Source organism: Photinus pyralis, unplaced genomic scaffold (assembly GCF_008802855.1).
Source record: "Photinus pyralis isolate 1611_PpyrPB1 unplaced genomic scaffold, Ppyr1.3 Ppyr1.4_LG7, whole genome shotgun sequence".
NCBI lineage: Eukaryota > Metazoa > Arthropoda > Insecta > Coleoptera > Lampyridae > Photinus > Photinus pyralis.
This window is the reverse complement of record NW_022170738.1, coordinates 27086435-27098514: the sequence shown is the minus strand read 5'-3', so window position 1 is coordinate 27098514 and position 12080 is coordinate 27086435. Positions and strand designations below refer to the sequence as shown.

The 12080-nt window shown below is 35.2% G+C and overlaps 1 protein-coding gene across 3 annotated transcripts in view; it reads right to left on the bottom strand.

Moving 5' to 3' along the window:
- Positions 1-11597, bottom strand: part of LOC116176887 (dnaJ homolog subfamily B member 6-B) — a 71687-nt gene extending 60090 nt beyond the window's left edge. For 2 of the 3 annotated variants that reach the window (XM_031495704.1, XM_031495703.1), the window contains exon 1: positions 11286-11597. The gene's annotated coding sequence lies outside the window, so the exon portion shown is untranslated. The remainder of the gene's footprint in view (positions 1-11285) is intronic. The other variant, XM_031495706.1, reaches the window with a different exon arrangement.
- Positions 11598-12080: the final 483 nt, after the last annotated feature.

Here is a 12080-nt window from a genome sequence, read left to right as displayed (position 1 = left end):
CTTGAAAGTATTAGTGATAAGATTATGGGCGCCTATAGTGATATCACAAGTTGCAGGAAGTGAAAGTGGGCCTAATTTCATCGAATTCCTATTAAATCATCTGATTATATGATGAATCAAATCAAATAAGATGCTTATTTTTCATTTAAGGAGTATTTCCTTAAATTACATTTGAGTGCGTCTCTTATTCTTATCGAGATTCTTGTTCATCGATTACAATATTTATTTTCAGTACAGGAGAGGAGTATTCCGTAGTACATTTTAATATAACATACCTCGATATACCCAATGCTTCATCTTTGATAGTGGAACTGATAGTCGAGGATAAATCACCTGTGAAAATCCATAGTTAGATCAAACTTTGATTGACTGATTTCGGAAATACCCCTAAAATTGATCTTTTTACTTAAACGAGGGTCTTACACAGTGGAACGACTATTCTAGAAATTCCAATAGACATCGAGGTGCAATGAGAGTTTAGTAATCGGCGATAAGAAACTAAGACGGATGTGAAGCATTTTTTCCGGGAAAGATGACGTGTTTGTTCTACAATATTGTAGAGTGTTCGAGAACTTTCGAGAAAGACCGGCGTATACTATATAGGCAAATCTAATTGTGTGGCTCACTTCCGCAACGGTAAGAGATACAGTGTAGGTTAAATGGGGACAAGTTGCCCTTTTTTGTGGCTATAAAAACGCTATTGAAATTTTTGAAAAATCTTTAAAAATAACTGTGATAGCACCAAAAATGCCAAATTTTGTTTTCATTTTCCCTAGCTTAAACGGTCGAAGATGGACGGTTCCCATTAGCACCTTCTATGGGCGTTGTTTTTCGAAAAATTTGCATCTGTTATCAGAATTTCCATAACACACTAAATGTAGAAGATACAGACTACTACTTTCAATAATAAATTAAAAAAAGAACATAGGCATTTTATTTGAACTCGTATTTGAAAAACAACCCAGTTGCGGTTAAACTGGAAATGACACCGGAAGTTTAAATATGCGATTGGTTAGATCGTAATGCCACACAAATTTTTCGTATCTCGCTAAATAAGAGATATTAAGATGACCCTCCTATCTCGAATGTACTGTATGAAGATTATACTTGAAGAGTCTCGTTACGGATTTGTAAAAAAAAGCGCGCTCGGGGGTTCGAACCCGCGTCAGAATAATCTATAGCGTCATACAATCACCGTTCTATTGATTGTCGCTTATACCGGTTTATACGGGTTTATACCTTGTAATAGCGACAAATTATTACATATAATTAACAATAATCTTAAACTTCGAAGGTATTAAACACGATTTAAATGTGTATATTGGTCATTTTCTAAAACACGACGACGATTTTAATGCTTTGAAAGAAAACGGTTTGCTTTAAAATGCAAAGATCGTGGTACAGAGACATGACACATAAAAAATCGCCGCCAATGGATAGCGATTACTGTTGGAAGAGAATCATGTTGGCCAATGCCTTAAGTCTGCCATTTTTGATCGCCTGGTATATTTCGCATAGGTATAGCTTTTGGGAAATTTCATTCGCATTTCCCGAGGCATTTCCTATAGGCTTCATTTTTCCAGTAAAGCTCAACGATTGGAATATTTCCTTAAATTTAGAATCTAGCAACGAATCTAGTGTATGTATCGCACGATTTCCTTAATAAAATGTGATTTTCCTTGCACTTGTGACATATTTTGCTATATAAAAGTAAGTACTAACAGTAAATGCTAATTCCAAATGCACATTTGGGAAATCTCCGGTTGATCCTCATAAACAGCATAATAGTACATAGTAAAATTTGGGAAAACATTATTTTTCAAACACATTCACAGAAAGATTGTTATTAATGTTCTCTCATTCTGTTCCAAAAGTTGGGGGTATGACAATATGTTTACCCTCGTGTTTACCTAAACTGATACAGTTAAAACAAGTTAAAAAGTAATCGTAAACGATTTACATAAAGCGCATTTCCACTTGCATTCATTTCCCATTTGTAAGATGCAACTTCTGTTAAAATCGTAAAAATCCGGCCACAAATATGAAAGATAGCGTTGCACATGGGCAATCCATTTTTGACGTGCTACTTCAATTTCAGTTTATGAGAAGAATTTCATTTCAATGCTTTTCTAAATAAGAAAGTTGGAACTGCGCATGCGCAAACCTAAATTTTGGAACTAATGTTAGATTTTCCTTTGTTCCAAGCGCCTAAGTATCAAATTTCACTTAAATGGTGCCATAGATAAGAGAGTTGGCACTGCGCATGCGCAAAAGAAAATTTTGAAACTGACGCTAGATTTTTCTTTATTCCAAGTGCCTATGTATCACATTTCATTTAAATTCTTCCATAAATAAAAAAGTTAGCACTGCGCATGCGCAAAACCAAATTTTGAAACTGGCGTTTGATTTTCCTTTATTCCATTTGCCCATGTATCAAATTTCATTTAAATTCTTCCATAAACAAAAATGTTGGCACTGCGCATGCGCAAAACCAAATTTTGAAATTGGCGTTTGATTTTCCTTTATCCCAAGTGCCTATGTATCAAATTTCGTTTAAATTTTTCCATAAATAAAAAAGTTGGCACTGCGCATGCGCAAAACCAAATTTTGAAATTGGCGTTTGATTTTCCTTAATTCAAGTGCCTATGTATCAAATTTCATTCAAATACTTTTATAAGCAAACAAGTTAAAAAGTAATCGTAAACGATTTACATAAAGCGCATTTCCACTTGCATTCATTTCCCATTTGTAAGATGCAACTTCTGTTAAAATCGTAAAAATCCGGCCACAAATATGAAAGATAGCGTTGCACATGGGCAATCCATTTTTGACGTGTTACTTCAATTTCAGTTTATGAGAAGAATTTCATTTCAATGCTTTTCTAAATAAGAAAGTTGGAACTGCGCATGCGCAAACCTAAATTTTAAAACTAATGTTAGATTTTCCTTTGTTCCAAGCGCCTAAGTATCAAATTTCACTTAAATGGTGCCATAGATAAAAAAGTTGGCACTGCGCATGCGCAAAAGAAAATTTTGAGACTGGCGCTCGATGATCCTTTATCCCAAGTGCCTTTGTATCAAATTTCGTTTAAATTCTTCCATAAATAAAAAAGTTGGCACTGCGCATGCGCAAAACCAAATTTTGAAATTAGCGTTTGATTTTCCTTTATTCCAATTGCCTATGTATCAAATTTCGTTTAAATTCTTCCATAAATAAAAAGGTTGGCACTGCGCATGCGCCAAACCAAATTTTGAAATTGGCGTTTGATTTTCCTTTATTACAAATGCCTATGTATCCAATTTCATTCAAATACTTTTATAAGTAAAAAAGTTTGCAATTCGGTTTATAAATGGTCGAGATGCGAAAAGGGGACTGTGAATTTTGAATCGATTCGATCCAACTTTTGGCATTGCGTATTATATGGCTAAATCTATGCCCATATTGAATTTCATGCAATTCAGTTCATAACTAACGGAGATGTAAAGCGATCGAACATTTCTAAACAAAGTTATCGTTCACACGGACAGATAGATGGACAGACAGACAAAGGAACAGACGGAGAGACCAACCGGCAGGCGACAGATAGCAATGCAAAATTATAAACGATCTCTAGGATCGTTAATAAACGGCAAAAGTGTAAAATTATGGAACATGTAAAAAACGGTTTTTTGTTTTTTTTACAATAACTTTTTTTGTAAGCGGTACAGAAAAAATTCCTTCCTTGGTACAAGACTCGACACCATAACGAACCAAATAGCGAAAAAAGTAGAACAATAGCTCTTAAGATAAAGAACTAGTAGCGTCGCAAAACGAGCGGACGGACGGACGGACGGACAAAGTGGCCACAATAGCGCATTTTTTTTTTTTTTTGGAAATGCGTTAAAAAGTGTGCTCGTTGTTTAAACTTTTCAAACATTGGATTCTACACTGACAATTAACTCAAAATCTCATGGGTAAGTACTTGACGTCTTCTACAACCTCTTCCACCATCGATTTTCCGTAAACATAACGCTTTCTGTGTTATCAAAATTATATTAATAGTCCCAGAGGAAACAGGTGAAGAGAAATGGCGATACTAAAACTATTATAGGAGTTATTATGAGTGCCAGAATAACAGGATAGGCCGTTATCTCATTAATTAAATAGATTTGAGATAAACTACAAGTTAACTTTTGAAAGTGTTTATACAAGCAGGACAAACATTATATAAATGATAAATGAAAAGAACCCGCACTATTAATAATAATTATTGTACAAGGCATAAAACCGACCAGTTTTAAAATAGTCTCTAAAAAGCAGGTTACAACCTGTAATCGTAAAAAATTTACACCGACATTAAATGGAAAAATTCTGCTCAGACGATGATATAACTAACATTATACGCAAACATAAAAATAGTTGCTATACTGCATCAATAGATTTCCTAGACTTAATGCACTCTAAATTTATCTTAAATATGGCAAGCATCCAAGACGAAATTAGTTGATATATGAGGAATATAAGTGCATAATAATCTTCAAGAACACCTAAGTGGTTTTAGTGTGGTAAATAAATTACCTCCAAATACGGAAGCAAAAAATCTTACCGTCCCAAATTAGTTGTTACATAATGTGTAGGTTGTGTTGCAACCTTCGAGTAGAAACCTACATTACCTGCACAATTGGAATACCGAGAATACGGTTTACCTACCTGTAATTAACACATTAACAGGCCGATCCCTGCTTTATTATTTATAAGCTCCGAGAAGTAATTTCCTCATTTTTAGCCGTTTGAAGGTTGTAATAATGGTCGGTCGCGTTCAATTTGTTTATATGGAATTGTTTTGTTAAAAGTGCAAGTGGATGAGACGCCGTAAAGGAATTCACCTGGGGTCAAGGCTCTGTAGATTGTGATCGCAAGGTAATTCAAGGAACTTATAATGGGTAGAGAACACGATTACGATTTTGAGAGAGTGCCCATGATTCATTCATATCAAGATCAACAACCTTTTTTCTTTCACTTGATTAGTGTCAAACTCTTCATCGAGAAGATCTGTTGCGTGATTCATCCGCAGTGAAGTTGATATCTATATTAGTACATACTTTCAGCACAACTATAAACAATTAAATTGCCTGAAATTATTTGCAGGGCTTTAAGGCGTTTTTCAACGAAATCGGTAACCTTTTTTTTTGTTAAAATTTAGGTTAGATTCGTGGTTCAGTCACCAGTGTTAAAGCAACCGTATTCAATAACGAAGTAGTTACGATCAAAACATCTGGTTGAAAGGTCTGGAAAAACGAGCCATAACAGCTCCTTCTAGCAACTCGAGTACTAGGTGAAGTATCCAAAAGTGATTTTTGGCGCGAGCTCAAACCCGTTGTTTGTTTTGCAATTTAATGTTTGAAATGGATAGTTTGTTATAAAAATTGCGGCGTGTAGCAATGCAAACCGCGCGAAATTGTGTCTTTACACCACTTATTTTTTTAAGCCATAAAGATTAAAATTAGTAAGTTATGGTCTCGGTTATGGTTGAAGCGTTGCTATTTCTGCCTTCATTTACTTGGTAATATTGATAAATCGATATATAGAGACGTGCATAATTCTCACGTTTCGCATGGCAAAATAAGCAAGCACTCACGCTCAACGATTAGTAGGTTCATACCAGGTCCAGAACGTCTTGTAAATCTATTTTTCATTTTCATGTGAGATAAACAGTATTCCGTAGAGAAAAGGATACTTGGTATATGTACGATCATTGACAAAAGTAATGACCGCCTAATAGGTTATACTCTGCAGCATAAGCAAACAACATGCCTATCACATCGGCCTCGGTCAGATTCTTTCAGGAGGAGATACCTTAATTTGTTGGTTCGCATTTCCAAGTTGCACAATTATTGCTAGTTGCGTAAGCGTATGCTGCAGGACTTACCTATTACGCGATCATTACTTTTGTCAATGACTTCCCTACTTGCATTTGGACGCCACTAAAAGCGAGAAAATTTTACCTGAGTCGTTTTAAATTGTTTATGGACCATGTGTAAGACTTTTACTTTAGTAGTATAACTTTTTACAAGATTAATTAATTATCTTTGATTATAGGCTATTCTTCTAATATATAGATATCTACATATTTAAACTCGGATTTAAAAATTTGACAATTTAGTTTATTGCAAGACTATTGCGACAAGCCTGTTTAAATTTAATTAAATCCCCATAGATACGCACATATTAATTGACGCATGACGTTTTTTACTACGAAATTATACTGTCACAAATTGAAATGTATTCATCGTATGCTTTCAATACCGAATACAGTAGTTCAACTACAAACAACTTTAATGAATTGATTAACGACCTATTTTCTGCAAATCAATTGTAGTGGTAATAATGCATTTAAAAACAAAGCAGTTGATTGCGTATACAATGCATTTATAAATATTTTTTTTTATATTGCGCGTGTCATCCAAACTTGACATAGCGTAATACTCGGCGTAATGTAACAAAAGCGTTACGTGTTTAAGTTTATTTTATACAGGGTGTTAAAAAAGTAGGGAATCAATACCGCACATAACAATTCGGCTTCCGTCTCCTTATATACCGACACCGTTTGAGATGTACACATGAAAATTAGAGCTACCATTGGAAATTATGTTACATCTCGTGCCACATTAAGTATTTAAGTTAAAAACATTTTTCACGAGCGTCATCTTGAATTTTATTAAATGGCAACATAGGTCAGGTCATCATGTTCATGTGATGCGTCCTTAGAAAGCTTATTTTTCCCTTTCTGGCTACCTTAAATATGTATGGTGTTAAATTAGAAAATAATACAGAAAAAATTAGAATAAACCTTGCCATACGCTTGGCTGGCTAATGTATTGCACCTTAGATACCTATAAATTAACAGAACGCCAAAAATTAACAAAATATCGAACAAAAAAGAAATGAGCAGGGGTTTAATAAGTAACAAAAACCTCGACAAAAACACAGAACAACTATTGTATTAAGTAAGTAATAAACTTTAATTTTGTGAAATATGAACCTTTTGACATTTTTTCTCCATTACTTTCTAACTGAACATCATTCATGATAAGGTAAGTAGTAAGAGAAAAAAAATACATAAACTTTCTCAAGTCATGACGTACTTATCACCTGACCTATGTTGCGATTTTAAAGAATTCAAGATGGTGGTCGCACTCAAAAACCATGGCAAAACAATTTTTTTAATCTCAAATTATGTGAAATCATTCAATTGGAAGCGTATCAAACGGCATACGACAGGGAGACCCGGTTGTTGAAAAATCTTGCGAAAAGAGAATAGATACTGATACTATTATACACCAGCATTTGAAATAGTAGAATCCGAGGTAGAATCAGTCATGGGTTAGACTTTTTTAGAAGGGTAAAATTTTTTCGAATGTAAAAAAAATTGGATAGAACATGTGTAGCAAATTTGACAAAAGCCTCGAAGCCTCAACAAAAGCTTTGAAAAGGTGAAAATATTGGGAATTTTGTTAGAAATTGCCCTGGAAATTGCTTAGAAATGAACATGTGGAGTACGAGAATACTTTAAAGATTTAAATAGGTAAACGTTAAATGAATTTATTTATTTATATTCATTTCAACAAAGCCAAGAACCAAATTAACAAACATTTTATCAAATTCCCGCCAGAAATGTTTGGCCCTGCTTCATCGATTTATGAATCAATTACACACAAGTTTTGTACACATTTCTCGCAACTTACGCATTGCTGTGATCTATTGAATCTATTGTACGAGTACTTATAGAAAACTCGAAAGAAAGCTTAGCTATCTGGTGGGAATATTACATTTTTTATCAAAATGTATCAAATATCTCTCCCCCACATTCTAAACGCTTAATTTTCTGTTTAATATGCAGATATGAAAATAGCTCCGTTTTGAAATACTTTCTTCTTTCTTACTTGTGTAAAGTACTTCCAAACGATACAAATCAATTATTAAAGTCGAGATTAAAGTCGTCAAAAGTAAAAAAAAACAACTAATGGTCATGGTCATTGAAAATATTGCTTGTCATCAGGGCCACTTCCTAATAAAAGCTATCCTTGCTCATGCATTTCGTGTACTGAGTTGCAAGTGGTTTTCAACTATTTCGACCCCCACACATCGGATTCACTAACTAGGAGCATTACTCGGAGCATTATCAGAAAAGCAGCAACGAAATTTTGGCGCCATTTCGACCTAAATATGAAAATCGCGGACTTCCACTTCCGATAACATTTTTGACCATCGTCCATCGTGTTCCTTGGCCCCAAAAACGTGGGTCCAGACCCTTGAACTGTAAAAATCGGATACTTTAGACGAAGAATGCGCCAAGGAGGTCCACAATCACAACACATGCCTTGTATAGATTGGGTCCATTTAAAATCCTGAGAAGGACTAGGGTGTGATAACCTCGACTGGATATACCTGGTGACCAAACGCCAATTGATTTATTCTAATTTCTTTAAGGATCACTAGTCTCGCTGCGTGCTTGATGACGAATCCTTTAAAATTTCTCCGAAAACTAATCCCTCTGTTCCTTATTACAAAATGGCTTCTTATTAACGCAGACGGCCATCTTTAAATCGCTAACTCGTTTACTTAATTCCTGCCCTACTCGTCGCTATACGAATCAAATAAAAGTTAAGGTACCATTCGCAAATACGACCAACTCGCGACCAACATATGGTATGTTGCAGTTATCACGTTGATGAAATGACCTCATGCGGAATTCGCACTTATAATCAAATAGCCCTAATTAAGATAACTGAATATGATCCAAATTCCAGACATCTCGTATTCAAACATCCGAAGTTCATTAAGAAAACAATGCTCTCTAGACATTGAAAGATGCAAAAAGAACAAACTTCCATTCCATCGATGTCTGCCTATTTATTGTTACAATTCCACTACCAAATCTCAGTACTCCTGACTCTACCGTTAAGTCGAGCGTTAACGATAAAACTAAATTACCGCGGTCCGTAAATTGATTGATTTAGGTCGAGATTTAGGTATACGTAGTTTCTTTATATTTATAATTAAAACGAGCGCAAATTTTATTCTTATCGCTTCGACATGGATAACACTAAGACTAAACGCAATTTATTTTGTTTGTATGGTAGACAAAAATCGGGAAAATCGGCATATCATTTTTCACAAAAAAATTAGTCACATCCACCTTTATTCCTTATCGCCGATGACTAATCCTTTATCGACTTGATGGCGCCTTGATAACGTTTTAGAAAATTCAAAAGAAAAAGTTTTGTACATTTTCACGCAGAAATCAGTCGGAGGAAAAATTTTCAAAACCATGACTGGGAAACTAATTGCGAGGCTAATTGGTTGGGTATTTTAAAAGATTAATGGCGAGATTAATGGCAAAGGGAGAAGATTTGTACACTTTTACCAAGAATGTTAGATAGCAAACAGTGGTGTATAAATAATTTCCATATATACTACCTACTCAGTTTTCGAGACATAGCATAAAGCATTTATTTTTTTGCTAAAATTAGTCCCTAATTTTAAAAAGAAATACATATATCAACCTCTATGGCGTTGAAAAGAGCAAAACATACTCGATTTAATTTAACAATGATGATGATAGGAAATTAAAAATAAAAACTTAAAGCTATTTTTCAAAAATTTTAGTGGTAATGAAAATTATTTCTAGGACACTAATTTCTACGTGCCTTTTCCTTCACAATTTGTTTATTTCTGTTATCATAACAATGTTTCAGCTTTTGAAGAATGATCGATTTTGGTCGACATGTACTTAGTAGGCCATGGATTATCTAAACAAAACAATAGCATTGACCACTTACCACTACCTTCCCATTAGTGAATGACATTATGATTAAATTCGACCACAGAAATAGACACATTTTTTCTCATGTAACCGTGCTTTTTGTACAGTTGTCATCTCGGTTGCCATGGTGATACCGATTAATCATGAAATCGACAATTTTATGAACCTACAAAAGTGTCACAAAATAGCGCCTTCTCGAGCGTCTTATTGTGACGGTTGGAGGAAAAGTAAATTTTTGTTTTTCTCAAATATATTGAAAACAAAAAAAATGAAATTAAATTTAAAGTGATCTTTCAAATCAGCGATGAATTCTGCAAAACGTTGCTCATTTCCATTTCTTTCCATCTCTTGAGATACCAATAGTGAGCGTCGAACTATGGACACCAACAAACAATAGCCAACAACAAAGTTTCACAAACTTGTGAATTTTGTACAGAGTCCTAATTTCACCAAGCCATGTGAACAGCTGATATGAGGGCGCTCAAGCTAACGGACTATGAAATTTTAGCTAAACAAGGCCGAACAAGTTTGACAATAAATTAATTAATGTACTACTCGCTGCTTACTATAAGTTCAGGTATGGGTAGGTTATTAATGCAAATTACACAAATGACGCGATAAAGCGGATGCAGTTGTCACTTGACCACCTTGAACGTGTTGCACATAACTCATCCTGCAAAATGCTACCCCCTTCTTGGAAGTAACCACCTGCCATGGGCACCAACCCGTATTTTTCCACAACCGACCGTCGACCGACCACTTCTTTTGTGGAAACTTTTAATAATGCTATTGTGAAGAGATTGGCATTTTCCCGCCTGAAATAATTTGCTGCGAATACATTTTCGTCAAGGCTGATGACATTCAAAACTATTTTAATCCCGTCCAAAAACAATTTCGAGGCATCCACTTCGATTGTGTCATCGTCAGCGAATCGTCAATTCTTTAAAGATGAGCAAGAAGACGTATACATCATTCATCGAATTCAGGGAAAATAATGAATGGATCGAGAAAACGTACCTACCGATTTCTGGAAAATTCCGCATGATTGCACAAGGTTTCCCTAAACACGAGGCGAGTGCAACTGTTAAAATTGATAAAGTGTTAATTATGAAACGTTTTTATTATTTGTTTATCATATCAAAGTTTACGTCAAGCGTGTATTAATAGTAGCGGTGTGCGCTGCTGAGGTAGGTATAAATAAAATGAGTGGCGTTTCATACTGTTAGGAACTGAAATTCAGGTGGAGGTAGACAAATATAATTGAGGCCTATCACGAACACGTGTTTAACAACAATAACGTTTCCTTATTGACAAAACGCGCAATGCGAATCGGTAATGTAAATTTAAAATATCGAGAGTAGGAAAGTTTTAGAACCGCGGTCGTCATGGCAACGGCCTTTTACATTATCAAAGCAATCGATAAATACAATCACACTTGGTACGTATGGGACATTTTACATTAAACAGTGGAGAAACTTACCTTTAATTCGTCAGTTATTAACTGATATCCAATTGATTAGGCGATCACTTGGAAATAAACAGAAGCATCACACTAAAAACAACGTTTAGTACGCGTAATAGGAAGATAATTATTAAGGAAATCACTAAAACACTACTACTATTAAAGCCTAGCGAGGTTGCTTTGTTAAACACTACAAGAGGACAATGTACAGCAGACTACAGACAGCCACACGCAGGACGAGGTAACATCAGCTGCGCGTACAACGAACAACGATCGGCAAACGGACTGCACGGACGCACGGAGCTAGGCAGGCGACCCCAAACATACGAACCGAGTGAAAGTGAGAACGATAAACTGTTCATCATTTAACAGATAAAGATCGACATTCGGTTCGTTCGTTATCGTATTTATATCAGGGATTTGCCGTGCACCTTTTCATTCTCAAATCGTTGATTGGTTAACAGCGTTATTTTGGCGGGCAAATGCATTTCAAATTGTCGCATTGACGCAAAAATGGATGACTAACTGTAACTAATAAGGGAATCAGTAAAACGACAATGTTAAGTATTGTGGTCGTATTATTGATAATAATGTATTTGATACACTTCCTATTACTCATAGGTCAAGGATTTTTCCAGTGGCGGCGACGCCACAAGCGCGTTGTTTTTGATTGTGCACAGCGCACACGACATTTTGGGAGAAGTTGTCGTACAAAGCCACCTCAACTAAAGCAGTCCTACCTATTGTGCAAATAGGTTTAATTTTTAATTCGCGATTTATTTATGGGTACTCTGAGTCCGAGATAATAAGGAG